At 46.5% G+C, this 14757-nt stretch overlaps 1 long non-coding RNA gene across 1 annotated transcript; it reads right to left on the bottom strand.

Annotated features, from left to right (window-relative positions):
* Nucleotides 1–5007: 5007 nt before the first annotated feature.
* LOC110500752 lies at nt 5008–11772 on the bottom strand. The gene is made up of 3 exons (XR_002470156.2): nt 11210–11772; nt 10963–11059; nt 5008–7316 (listed from the first exon to the last, which is right to left on the bottom strand). It is a non-coding gene; the product is annotated as an uncharacterized LOC110500752 (long non-coding RNA).
* Between the last annotated feature and the right edge of the window lie 2985 nt (nt 11773–14757).

The raw sequence follows: 14757 nt of genomic DNA, 5'->3' as shown, positions 1-14757 counted from the left end.
TGTCATAACAAAGAGGGAAAAGGACAGAGATGTCATAACAAAGAGGGAAAGGACAGAGATGTCAGAACAAAGAGGGAAAAGGACAGAGATGTCATAACAAAGAGGGAAAAGGACAGAGATGTCATAACAAAGAGGGAAAAGGACAGAGATGTCATAACAAAGAGGGAAAGGGACAGAGATGTCAGAACAAAGAGGGAAAGGACAGAGAGGTCATAACAAAGAGGGAAAAGGACAGAGATGTCATAACAAAGAGGGAAAAGGACAGAGATGTCATAACAAAGAGGGAAAAGGACAGAGATGTCATAACAAAGAGGGAAAAGGACAGAGATGTCATAACAAAGAGGGAAAGGACAGAGATGTCATAACAAAGAGGGAAAAGGACAGAGATGTCAGAACAAAGAGGGAAAGGACAGAGATGTCATAACAAAGAGGGAAAGGGACAGAGATGTCATAACAAAGAGGGAAAGGACAGAGATGTCAGAACAAAGAGGGAAAGGACAGAGATGTCAGAACAAAGAGGGAAAGGACAGAGATGTCATAACAAAGAGGGAAAGGACAGAGATGTCATAACAAAGAGGGAAAGGGACAGAGATGTCATAACAAAGAGGGAAAAGGACAGAGATGTCAGAACAAAGAGGGAAAGGGACAGAGATGTCATAACAAAGAGGGAAAAGGACAGAGATGTCATAACAAAGAGGGAAAAGGACAGAGATGTCATAACAAAGAGGGAAAAGGACAGAGATGTCATAACAAAGAGGGAAAGGACAGAGATGTCATAACAAAGAGGGAAAAGGACAGAGATGTCATAACAAAGAGGGAAAAGGACAGAGATGTCATAACAAAGAGGGAAAAGGACAGAGATGTCAGAACAAAGAGGGAAAAGGACAGAGATGTCAGAACAAAGAGGGAAAAGGACAGAGATGTCAGAACAAAGAGGGAAAAGGACAGAGATGTCATAACAAAGAGGGAAAAGGACAGAGATGTCATAACAAAGAGGGAAAAGGACAGAGATGTCAGAACAAAGAGGGAAAAGGACAGAGATGTCAGAACAAAGAGGGAAAGGACAGAGATGTCAGAACAAAGAGGGAAAAGGACAGAGATGTCATAACAAAGAGGGAAAGGACAGAGATGTCATAACAAAGAGGGAAAAGGACAGAGATGTCATAACAAAGAGGGAAAAGGACAGAGATGTCATAACAAAGAGGGAAAAGGACAGAGATGTCAGAACAAAGAGGGAAAAGGACAGAGATGTCATAACAAAGAGGGAAAAGGACAGAGATGTCATAACAAAGAGGGAAAAGGACAGAGATGTCATAACAAAGAGGGAAAAGGACAGAGATGTCAGAACAAAGAGGGAAAAGGACAGAGATGTCAGAACAAAGAGGGAAAGGACAGAGATGTCAGAACAAAGAGGGAAAAGGACAGAGATGTCATAACAAAGAGGGAAAGGGACAGAGATGTCATAACAAAGAGGGAAAAGGACAGAGATGTCATAACAAAGAGGGAAAGGACAGAGATGTCATAACAAAGAGGGAAAAGGACAGAGATGTCATAACAAAGAGGGAAAGGACAGAGATGTCATAACAAAGAGGAAAAGGACAGAGATGTCATAACAAAGAGGGAAAGGACAGAGAGGTCATAACAAAGAGGGAAAAGGACAGAGATGTCATAACAAAGAGGGAAAAGGACAGAGATGTCAGAACAAAGAGGGAAAAGGACAGAGATGTCAGAACAAAGAGGGAAAAGGACAGAGATGTCAGAACAAAGAGGGAAAAGGACAGAGATGTCATAACAAAGAGGGAAAGGACAGAGATGTCATAACAAAGAGGGAAAAGGACAGAGATGTCAGAACAAAGAGGGTTATATCTCTCCACTTTGTGTAAATTCTTATGAGATATTCATGTACAGTAAACTAAGCTCAACAGCTGGTTAAGCTTGGGTTTAGTGCCCTTATTCTGCAATGTGCTCCTGACACAAAGTTGGTTCAGTCACATGTAGCGAGAACTTAACACCATATATATTTTTAGAGCAGTCCCAGCAATTACAAAATACTAATACAATCCATGGATAAAACCAACTCATAAAACCTTGCTTGAACCAAAATAAAGCAAAAACCTTTCCTTGATGTTGTTTTAGGTCGTCAGAATGGCAGTGGCGATACCTTACTTTTCAAGTTGATCCTGTCTAAAGTCCCATCACGGTCTCCCTCTCTGTGTGGTGTATTACATGACCCATGTTTCCTCCTTGTTGCTAACGCTAAATGCTATCGTTGTGAAGAGAGTGTTTGGATGGACTGCTTTACTTTGTCAACTGCAGCATTTTTAACCCTGACCTTTGATTCTCTGCCACACACACACACACACACACACTATAAAACACACAGAAAAAAATACAGCGTCACACAAATAGACATAGATTAACACAAAAAAGGCAAACACACACAGCCCCACAGTATGAGCCTGCCAAGTGAGCTGCAATGAGGCCTTGACCCTCTGGTTCCCCCTCGTCCTCCATCTCTCTGACTGTCAGCCGGGGGGCCCAGAGAGTCAGGAAGAGCACTGGTGATTAGGAGAGGGGGCCCGTCGAGGGGGTCCGGTGGCCCTCTGACCCACTGTCCAATTCCTGGCAGCCAGCCGTGGATTCTGAAGAGGCCCCGGAAATGTTTGTTGGAGGATGCATACCCCAGACTAGACAGCAGGGACTGTTATGTGATGAGCAGTAGGAGCTACTAGGAGGACAGAATGTATAGTGATTGTTATGGTAGGCTGTTAAAAGGGAATGAGTGGGTGAGGAGGGAGGAAGAGGGGAAGAGAGACAAGGAGAGGAATAGGGAGGGGAAGAGGAAGCGGGAGGAGGGGAAGGAAAGGAATATGGAGGATGAGAGGAAGAGGAAGACAGACAAGGAGAGGAATAGGAAGGAGAGGAAGAGAGAGGAGGAGGAGGGGAAGAGGGAGGAAGATTGACATTGACAAGGAGAGGAAGAGAGGAGAAGGAGAGGAAGAGAGAGGAGGAGGAGGGGAAGAGAGACAAGGAGGAGAGGAAGAGAGACAAGGAGAAGGAGAGGAAGAGGAGAAGGAGAGTGAGCTAGAGTGCTAGAGGAACAGGAGAGCAGGCCATTCAGCGGGAGAGCTTTTGAAACACAGGTGCCTCATTTGTCTGCCAATAAAGCCCCTACTGAATGAGCAAACCTGTGACTGAATGTTTATTTGAGCTTTTGAGAGCAAGATGAATGCGCAAGGGTGTGAATGAATGGATGAAAGAGAGAGAGAGAGAGCGAAGGAGTGTTTGTAAAAAGAGTGAAGTTGCCATTGAAGGAGCACTCCATGGAGACTGTAGTTCCAGCTGTTAGGGTAGAGGGAGGAGGAGAGAGGAAGGAGGAGGGAGACAGAGGGAGGGGGGGTATAGGGAGGAAGAGAGAGGAAGGAGGAGGGAGACAGAGGGAGGGGGGGACGAAAGAGGGAGGAAGAGAGAGGAAGGAGGGAGATGGAGGGAGGGGGTAGAGAGAGGAGGAGAGAGGAAGGAGGAGGGAGACGGAGGGAGGGGGGGAAGAAAGAGGGAGGAGGAGAGAGGAAGGAGGAGGGAGACGGAGGGAGGGGGGGGGGAGAAAGAGGGAGAGGGAGACGGAGGGAGGGGGGTAGAGGAAGGGGGAGAGAGGAAGGAGGAGGGAGACGGAGGGAGGGGGGAAGAAAGAGGGAACAGGAGGGAGACGGAGGGAGGGGGGGTAGAGGGAGGAGGAGAGAGGAGGGGTTGGAAGAAAGAGGGAGGAGGGAGAAAGATAGAGAAGGATGGAGAAGGGGAGTAGAGGCAGCAGAATGAGGCAGAGAGGTGGAGTGAAAGAGAGGGAAGGCCAAGGCAGAGGGAGAAGTGGGAAAGAGGAAGGGTAGTGAGGGAGAGGAAGGGTAGGGGTAGTGAGGGAGAGGAAGGGTAGAGGAAGAGTAGGGGTAATGGGGGAGAGGAAGTGGAAGGGTAGGGGTAGTGAGGGAGAGGGGTAGAGGAAGAGTAGGGGTAGTGGGGGAGAGGGAGTGGAAGGGTAGGGGTAGTGAGGGAGAGGAGGGGTAGAGGAAGAGTAGGGGTAGTGGGGGAGAGGGAGTGGAAGGGTAGGGGTATTGAGGGAGAGGGAGACAGCAGAGGGAGGGAGAGGGGGGCAGTTTGGTTTTTAGGCAGCCCGTCTCAGACAATGTGACATGGCACACGCTATTAATTCTGGCTCAGCAGAGCCCCTGCCCAGCCATCTGCTCAGGGTCACAGCCCCCCCCCCCCCATCCCTCCCCTTTTTAACCCCTGCCTAGCAGACACCCAGTCAGCACCCGCGCCCAATCTCCATAAACAATGCAGCCAACCTGCTCCTGTGGCGGGGCGCAGGCCCACACAGAACAATGGTCTGTCAGGTGACAAGGGCCCCCTGGAGTTAATATACATTACAAAAGGGCTTTTTTTAAACGCCAGGCTTGCTCTTGCTCTTGCTCGCTCGGCTGCCCGTCATGGTTGAATTTGAGCTTGGCGTTCGGTTGTGTTAGTTTGGCCGTTTGTTTTCTTTCTTCTGGCCCCCCTCTCTAAGCGTGGCAGGGTGGTGCTGTTGAAAAAAAAAAACACTAAAAAAGGAGGGAGGGAGAGAGACAGAGAGGGATGGTACATGTCCCCCCCATCTCAAATCAATGAATTTATGTAGGTTTTAATATATTGTTTTTCCGTGGACTTTTAAGACAGTTGGCAAACCAACATTAATTAATGGTGAAAATAAGTATATATTTGACCTCTAAAACAAACAGGTCCCTTTCAACCTTTTAAGTAAAGGAGTTGGGTGAGGCCAGCTTACAGCTAAACGTTTGGGATCTTTAAATCGTAGCAAGGAGGGGAGGGACCGAAGCCTTGGCTGATCAGACATCTTTACGAGCTATCTACATGTCAACGTTCCCAAGGGGGTGTGTGTTTCCTCTCCTCTTCCATTCTTCAACCCATCTTTTTCCCTCCATCTAATGTTTAATTGGAGAAATAATAGAGACGTGGCAGAGTCAACACACTGATTTTAATTGTGATTATGCGTGTTGCTAGGCTGTGGTTTAAGGCTACATCCCTAGAAATCTGTTCATCGTGTCTGGAGAGAAAAAAAAACAAATCAGACTTGTTGTCACAGATCACAGACGGACACTCCCATAAACCTGCAGAGTGCAAACCACCATGACAACAATGCTGGCCTGAACATCTCTCCCTGTGTAAACACCATTTATAACATACAGTACATTGTGTACATTACAAATTCACTTCAGTCTCTTTTCTGGAGCTACGAGTTCCGTCTGATTCGATGAATGACGACTAAATAAAAGTAGGAATAATCTCAGACATTAGTCCCTTAAACTCAGTTCACATCTAACAGCCGAGACGACACGGTTTTAGTCTCTGGTATCTTCAGATGACTCAAATTGATGGAGTGTGTCTATGTGGACACGACAGTAAGTCATTATATGGATATAGTAGCTAAACAATAGTTAAGGTGACAATAACTTGGTCAGACATCATTTCACTATGCCCATTGCTTCTTGTTTTAGAATTGAAGGGATGGCGAAGGTCCTTTGGGTCAGGATTAGGGTTGGAAGATACCTGGAATCAGGGAAGGAATAATACAACAATTGGGAATTTTAGGAAAGTTACCAGAACAGTGCAATTCTAGTTAGGATGGTATATCGGAAAATCAGTCGTTTATTCCCAAGAGGGACAGACTGATCAATGTTGTGTTTGTACGGCAGTTTTTCCACGTTCCTAGAGAGAAGACTGAAATAGAAGAGGTGAAAGTTCAGAGGTCAGAGGGGCAAAGTGAGCGGGTGTCATCAACAACAGCAAGTCAACTGATGACTGCTGGGAACACAGAGAGAGGGAAAGCGAGAGAGAGAGAGAGAGACATTGAGAAAGAGATGGAGAAACGGAGAGAGGAGGCAGCTGGGGCCTTGTGAAAGGACGCAACAAAGTATGAAGTGAGACAAGAAACTAAAACAAAAAGTTTTAAAAATAAAAAAAACAGATTACAAAAAGCTGTAAAGTTTCCAGACACAAAAGCTAACAATGAACCTGTCTCTGCTTAGTATCACAGCACAGCAAACGTTTTGTCTGTTTACAGACACACCTCGGACTGCCTGGGTTGGGTTTGAGGAGAAACTAGGCCTCTGCCATAACAGCCTGTCCTCTCTAGGACAAACCTCTCCGTCTTCTCCTCTTATCCGTTTAAAGACAGATGATTACTTTTAAATAAAAACAGATTCCAGTCTTTCCCCCTCTTCTTCATTTGGTTTCATTTTTAGACAGTCTTCTTCCTTCTCTGTGGGTTAGCGCCTAACTCTAGAGTGTGATTGGGTGAGATGAGTGATGGGCCAATAGGGTGATGTCATGGATGTTCTTTCAACGGGTGACCTCATTGGTCCAAACCACAATGACTGCATGGCATCCAAGTGTCAGGGAACAGTCTGGGCCTTCTGAGGGTAGTTAGCAAGCTCATCCACATCATCTGTGAAATGGATTTGTGTGACAAGCTCCTTTCTTCTTCTCTCTGCTGGCTAGCTCTGTGATTGTTTGTGGGGATGCTGGGCAAGACATGAGTGAAGGAGAGAGGGAAAGAGAGTGGGAGAGAGAGATGGGCCTCTCATTTGCCCAGAGAGATAGAGGGGGGAGAGAGAGAGAGAGATGGTCCCCACCAGAGGAAGAGAGAGAGAAAGAGGGGCGAGAGAGAAGGCGAGGGGAGAGGGAGGAGGAGAGTAAGAGATAATGGGCCTCAAGCTCCACCAGAGATAGAGAGAGCGAGAGAGGAGAGAGATAGGAGCGGGGGACTACAGGCTAGTTAACCATAACATGGAAACAGTGACACGACCGTCCACAATGTCCCAGAACCCTACTGATAGAACCCTGACTTTGTTGCCTTCTCTTTTAGTCTGGTTCCACTTACTGAAGTTTGAAGACCAGGTCCTGAGCTGGCTCCTGTTTAGCCTTATTGGGTAACAGAGAGGAAACCATTTGACATAAATCAGGTTATTCTATTGCAAACATCGCAAATTGCATCATACACACATTCATTGCTAAGCTGTGGAGGAGACCCGTGGCTGCCTGACCCCATTGTTGTGTGTTACAGAGACAGAGGAACACAGACAGAGGAACACACACACAGGGTCAGTCAGTCTGGTCTCAGGGACAGGAACGTGGAGGGAGTCAAAGGAGATGTCTGGACATACTGCCAGTCACCCAGAGGTCCAGCAGTCACCCAGAGGTCCAGCAGTCACACAGCCCCGGGCACTGCCAGCCTGCACCCTTCTGCACAATAGGCCATCACTACCCTGCATATTTGAAAGAGAGGGTGGGGGTGGGGGGGGGGGGGGCAGAAACAGACATGAAGGGTGTCAGAGAGATGGGGTAAGAGAAAGAAAGGATAGAGTGAGAAGAGAGAAAAGAGAAATTGACAGAGAGAAACAGAGGTAGAAGGGAGATTGACAAGAGAGAGATGAAGAAAGAGATAAACTGATAGAGATCATCTGTTTATTTGTGTTTCTTTATCGGTTTAACAGATGAAGGGATAAACAGAGGTAAACAAATGAACAGATGACAGATCAATTATTAAATGGATGTTTGGCAATGGCCCTCAACAAGGTCATTGTCATTTTCTCAATAGTGTCAAGTGTGCCTCTTGTTCTCCTGTAGCCCCGTCTTCAGTTGTACCCTTAGCCTTATCTCTTGTCTGCTCAGTAGGAGGGAGGGAGGGAGGGGCGAGACAGAGAGGGTGGGTGGACGAGAGGGCAAAAGAGAGACTTTTCAACCAGAGAGAAAAAGAGAGAATGAGATAAAGTACACAGAGAAAGAGAGACACATGCAGACAGAGAGAAAGAGAGATGGAGAGAGAGTGAGAGAGGCAGTGAGAGAGAGAGAGAGGGAGAGAAATAGAGAGAGCGGGAGAGTGAGAGAGAGAATATGTGAGCATGTACCAGAGAGAGGTATAGGGTTTCCTGTGGCTTGTTTTCCTGACTTATCTGTTCTTGTAAGTCCTACGTCCACTCCCCCTCTCTATGTCTCTCCCTCCCTCTCCATTTCTCTATGTCTCTCCCTCACTCATTCTCAATTTCTCTATGTCTCTCCATCTCTCTCCACCCCTCACCCCCTCTCTATCACACTCTCTCTCTATGTGTCTCCCTCGCTCACTCACTCTCCATTTCTCTATGTCTCTCCATCTCTGCCCCCCACCCGTTCTCTATGTCTCTCCCTCCCTCCCTCCTTCTCCATTTCTCTATGTCTCTCCCTCATTCTCAATTTCTCTATGTCTCTCCATCCCTCACCCCCTCTCTATCACACTCTCTATGTGTCTCCCTCCCTCGCTCATTCTCCATGTCTCTCCCCCCCACCCCCTCTCTATCGCGCTCTCTCTATGTCTCTCCCTCACTCACTCTCCATTTCTCTATGTCTCTCCATCTCTCTCCCCCACCCCTCTCTATCGCGCTCTCTCTATGCCTCTCCCTCTTCCTCCCTCACTCTCCATCTCTCTCCCCCCCACCCCCTCTCTCTGTCAGAACTCATTCCCGTCTCTCTGCAGATCATGCTGACATTTCGCAGGAGATAGTTTGGAAAACAGAGCTCCGTTCCTCTCTGGCTAATCCCCAAAACAGTGTTCGGGTTACACAGCAAAGGTCCAGGAAGTCATTCCACAGCGCTCCTCCCATTACCTGCGCTCTAAATCTGTTATTGTAGCTCCAATCTAGAATCAGCCCCGTTTCATCCAAATATTATTGGAGGCAACGCTAACAAATGTGTGGGATTACATTGTAAACTCGTAAGTCCCCATTTCTCACTAGAGGCTTAGTGACGCAGTACGCTGTGTACAATGGAATCATGATAACCTATCCACACGTATGGATTACATACAGGCAAGTATGCATTAATATTGTATATTGATTATACAAAACATAATTTACTACATAGAAATACCAGGAGAGAGACACCAGGAGAGAGACACCAGGAGAGAGACACCAGGAGAGAGACACCAGGAGAGAGACACCAGGAGAGAGACACCAGGAGAGAGACACCAGGAAAGACAGGCCTATAATTGTTCTCTTCTTTTATCAAAAGTGAACAGTCATTGTGCAATAGGGTCACACAGCATTTACCATGCAATCCAAACATACATTTCAGATGTCTGGAGTGGACAAGACTATAGAAGGACTCCAGAAGACACAAACACAAGCTCCATTTATTCTAAACCTCTCCTCTCTTACAAGAAAAGCCCAAACTATCTGATCCTGCTGCCTCAACGATTCATCCATCCACCTAAAAACATTCAAACAAATGATAAGTGTGATTTAAAACAGTGAATACTTTTCCAACCACACAATCATTCATACACACACTGCTACTGTTCTCTGCAGCTTGCCACCCCTCCAATTTCTTCATGATATAATCTGTAACACACACAGCCCCAGCGAGCGCAAAGCCAATGCCGAGCACCCCCACTACAGGCAGACAGCCGCGTTCCAAACCAAACCAGCAATGCCATCATACCTCACTCTCCTCCTTCCTATCCACACCATTGTTCTCCAAACAATGGGCCCTGTCCAACATCCACCGTCAGCCTCCCTGTCCGCCCGTAATTACAGGGCAATCTCAGCCATGCCGGGAGGCAGAGAGGCAGAGAGAGGCAGAGAGAACTCCACTTCTGTCATGGTCCCCTGCCCGTCTGGGTTTCTACACAGAAATATGTGGTTAGTGTTTCTTTCTCTGAATGTAGGGGAGGAGAAGGACGAGGGAAGGGAAGGAGGGAGGTAGAGAACATAGAGCACTCGGGTACAGAGGAAGACGGCTTGAATGTTCAGGTGGGATGTTTAACTTCTATTCAGTGAGTAAAACTCCTCTTCTGCAATGGCACCAGTGCAGTTAGTATCCTCGACGTGGCACGGCTTCACACATTGTGTATGCTTCCATAGAAGGGGATAAGGATGCATAGAGAATGACGTGAACAACACCACGTCATTACTTTATTGCAACGTCACTTCATAGATCATGTCTGTTGCTCTACCGACTGAACTGTCCTGGCTCTTTGACATAACTGGTTTGCTTTGAGGGGACCTCAGGAGCGGTTCTAAACACAGTTGTGATTAAACGTAAAGGAGTCATTATGCTGGGTCAGATCTTTCTGGTCTGGAAACTAAACCCAGCGCTGTGGCCGCTCCCCCAGTATGCACAAAGAGAAGGCCAGGCCAAGAGCAGCCTGTGTTCCATCAACAGTTCCAAAAGTGCATGATTTTCCCAGAATCCTCAGTCCAAGCCAAGTCAAATATTCTGTTGTCATCCACAGGGCTCTAATGAAAACCCATGAGAAAAAGAAGATGTGTGTGTGTGTGTGTGTGTGTGTGTGTGTGTGTTTGTGTGGTTTAGGCTTGGTGACTTCGATAGAAACAGATCCCGTTATATGATTCACGATAATTCATCGTCGATATTAAAACATCCCATTAGCTTGTTTCATTTTGTTCTGTCAGTGGTATGTAAGACAGCGTGGTTGGAGTTATTGAATTAGACAGATAAAGATAATTGGAATTTATGAACATTGATTACAAAATTACTTAACAATCACTAATAATAGGGTACATTGTTGGACAAGACAGACCTGCGCACCAGAGACCTGCGCTCCAGAGACCTGCGCACCAGAGAGCTGCGCACCAGAGAGCTGCGCACCAGAGAGCTGCGCACCAGAGACCTGTTTACCATGACAGGTTCACTCTGGTTCAGTCCAATTCAAACAAAGTGTTCAGTAACATACTATCTAAAAAGGTGGAGGCTGGTGACTTAAAATTGAGGATGGGAGACCCACGGTATAGGCGCGTAACAGAGACGTCAAAATGTGTTTCAAAAATTGTCAAAGACTAACTATTTTAACCTAAAGCATATGATAAAGACATGTATAGTGCAATATTATGTGGAATGGGAATGAGAGGGGCTACTTACACCCTGTTGGAAAGGGATCCCAGCAGTGGTTAGATGAGGGTATGAGGCATGAGATGAGGTGTTCAGAGGCTTGACTTCAGGGCAGGACAGGATTTGACTGGGAAGACAAAACAAGAACACAACACAGTAAGACCAAAGAGCTCCGAATGAGTCAGTCCAAGCAAGGAGTAAAATCACTGATGTGTAATATTGTGTTTGTGATTGACTCCACATACAGGAATGACAGAAAATGTATAGGGGTACTCACAGTGCTTGGATGGGAAACATGCAATGTGTCAGTGGATGAGTGGGCACCATAGGTCCCAGAGTGGTCAGACTGGTGGCACCATAGGTCCCAGAGGAGAGAGTTGACAATGGTAGTGGAGTGGAGTGGTCATCACCTCTTAATCAGGGAACTGAGCTGTAAATACAAACGGCAGATCTACTCCATTACAGCTGCACCATCATAGGTTTGGACAACACGTTTCTCTATCAAGTTAAACTCATCTCATTTTGACATCTCAAAATCCATAAAGTCAAACACAGACTGCGTGCGCATCTTGCTAAGTTCCCACTTGAAACAAAGTATCCCAAGAAATGTTCCTGACCAAAGCCCTGATCATCCACATACCTGACGATAACTGACAACTGCAAGCAGACTGGTGGCACTATAGGTCCCAGAGAAGTCAGGCTGGAGGCACCAGAGGTCCCAGAGTAGTCAGACTGGTGGCAGGTCCCAGAGTAGTCAGACTGGTGGCAGGTCCCAGAGTAGTCAGACTGGTGGCAGGTCCCAGAGTAGTCAGACTGGTGGCAGGTCCCAGAGTAGTCAGACTGGTGGCAGGTCCCAGAGTAGTCAGACTGGTGGCAGGTCCCAGAGTAGTCAGACTGGTGGCAGGTCCCAGAGTAGTCAGACTGGAGGCACCATAGGTCCCAGAGTAGTCAGACTGGAGGCACCATAGGTCCCAGAGTAGTCAGACTGGAGGCACCATAGGTCCCAGAGTAGTCAGACTGGAGGCACCATAGGTCCCAGAGTAGTCAGACTGGAGGCACCATAGGTCCCAGAGTAGTCAGACTGGAGGCAGGTCCCAGAGTAGTCAGACTGGTGGCAGGTCCCAGAGTAGTCAGACTGGTGGCAGGTCCCAGAGTAGTCAGACTGGCGGCACTATAGGTCCCAGAGCAGTGTGGCAATTTTTACTTTCTGGGGCCTGGAGCTCTTCCTTATATGTTAACCTAACTAGGAAAAATCTTGACCCTAAGTGATTAATCAGCTGTAAAGTTTTTATATGGGCTATGACGGGACCAGTTTTTCCTAATCAGGTCACATGACTTTTAAATGAAAACCCTGTCAAACTGCAGCTACCTTATATTTGTTCATATAAATTATATTTAGACTAGATTAGGAGGGGGATTTCCTCTACCCAAACATCAACTGATAGACAATAGAACTCAAAGAGCTGAGCATTATGCATGTTTGCATCAAGCAGGCCTATGCAACTGTAGGCCTTACAAAACATTTACTCACATCCGTCATCACTATTATGTTGATTAATTCATTCCAGTTAATCATTATTGGTTAAAAACGTATAGGCAGCCTAGCCAGCCCAATTTTGAATATAACCTTAATTTGATCACATTCACATTTTTTCCTGACACACAAACGGACTATAAATACATAACGTTACCAATGAGTTTACCCTGACTGTCACGGTTTTCTGTATGTGAAGGAGAGTCGGACCAAAATGCGGCGTGTAGATTGCGATCCATGTTTAATAAACAAACGTAAACCACGAATCGATACAAACACTACAAAACAAAGACCGTACCGAAACCCGAAACAGCCCTATCTGGTGAGAACACAGCGACAGGAACAATCACCCACAAACACACAGCGAAACCCAGGCTACCTAAATATGGTTCCCAATCAGAGACAATGACTAACACCTGCCTCTGATTGAGAACCATATCAGGCCAGACATAGAAATAGACAAACTAGACAATGAAACATAGAATGCCCACTCAGCTCACACCCTGACCAACCAAAACATAGAAATATACAAGGTAAACTATGGTCAGGGTGTGACACTGACCAAATGGACAGCGAACATAGGTTGTATGCATCTGCTCTTATTAGTAGCCTAGTCGTGGCCAAAACTTTTGAGAATGACACAAATATGAATTTCTACAAAGTTTGCTGCTTCAGTGTCTTTAGATATTTTTGTCAGATGTTACTATGGAATACTGAAGTATAACTACAAGCATTTCATAAGTGTCAAATGCTTTTATTGACAATTACATGAAGTTGATGCAAAGAGTCAATATTTAAAATCAAATCAAATGTATTTTATATAGCCCTTCATACATCAGCTGATATCTCAAAGTGCTGTACAGAAACCCAGCCTAAAACCCCAAACAGCAAGCAATGCAGGTGTAGAATCACTCACAGTGGCAAGGAAAAACTCCCTAGAAAGATTTGCAGTGTTGACCCTTCTTTTTCAAGACCTCTGCAATCCGCCCTGGCATGCTGTCAATTAACTTCTGGGCCACACTGATGGCAGCCCAGTCTTGCATAATCAATGCTTGAAGTTTGTCAGAATTTGTGGGTTTTTGTTTGTCCACCCACCTCTTGAGGATTGACCACAAGTTCTCAATGGGATTAAGGTCTGGGGAGTTTCCTGGCCATGGACTCAAAATATCAATGTGTTGTTCCCCGAGCCACGTAGTTATCACTTTTGCCTTATGGCAAGGTGCTCCATCATGCTGGAAAAGGCATTGTTCGTCACCAAACTGTTCCTGGATGGTTGGGAGAAGTTGCTCTCGGAGGATGTGTTGGTACCATTCTTTATTCATGGCTGTGTTCTTAGGCAAAATTGTGAGTGAGCCCACTCCCTTGGCTGAGAAGCAACCCCACACATGAATGGTCTCAGGATGCTTTACTGTTGACATGACACAGGACTGATGGTGGCGCTCACCTTGTCTTCTGCGGACAAGCTTTTTTCCGGATGTCCCAAACAGTTGGAAAGGGGATTCATCAGAGAAAATGACTTTACCTCAGTCCTCAGCAGTCCAATCCCTGTACCTTTTGCAGAATATCAGTCTGTCCCTGATGTTTTTCCTGGAGAGAAGTGGCTTCTTTGCTGCCCTCTTGACACCAGGCCATCCTCCAAAAGTCTTCACCTCACTGTGCGTGCAGATCCACTCACACCTGCCTGCTGCCATTCCTGAGCAAGCTATGTACTGGTGGGGCTCCGATCCCGCAGCGGAATCAACTTTAGGAGACGGTCCTGGCGCTTGCTGGACTTTCTTGGGCACCCTGAAGCCTTCTTCACAACAATTGAACCGCTCTCCTTGAAGTTCTTGATGATCCGATAAATGGTTGATTTAGGTGCAATCTTACTGGCAGCGATATCCTTGCCTTGAAGCCCTTTTAGTGCAGAGTAATGATGACGGCACGTTGCAGGTAACCATGTTTGACAGAGGAAGAACAATGATTCCAAGCACCACCCCCCTTTCGAAGCTTCCAGTCTGTTATTCAAACTCAATCAGCATGACAGAGTGATCTCCAGCCTTGTCCTTGTCAACACTCACACCTGTGTTACCTCTGCAAGCTCCTTGTAGTTGCCCTTGTCGCCGGAACTTTCTATCTCGTAGTGTCCTCTAAATGCTCATTCTTGCATGCCCAAAAACGCAGGCAGGGCCAGCAATACAGTAGACTTGATGAATGGCTCCCTGTTAACCAGCTATACTTTTGATATCAGGTGGTATTGAACACCCTCACCTTTTCATCCTTCTTCATGAAACTGATCTCAGGCAGAGGTC

Source organism: Oncorhynchus mykiss, chromosome 21 (genome assembly GCF_013265735.2).
Source record: "Oncorhynchus mykiss isolate Arlee chromosome 21, USDA_OmykA_1.1, whole genome shotgun sequence".
Lineage (NCBI taxonomy): Eukaryota > Metazoa > Chordata > Actinopteri > Salmoniformes > Salmonidae > Oncorhynchus > Oncorhynchus mykiss.
The sequence above is the reverse complement of the archived record's forward strand: the minus strand, read 5'-3'. Positions and strand labels throughout refer to the sequence as shown.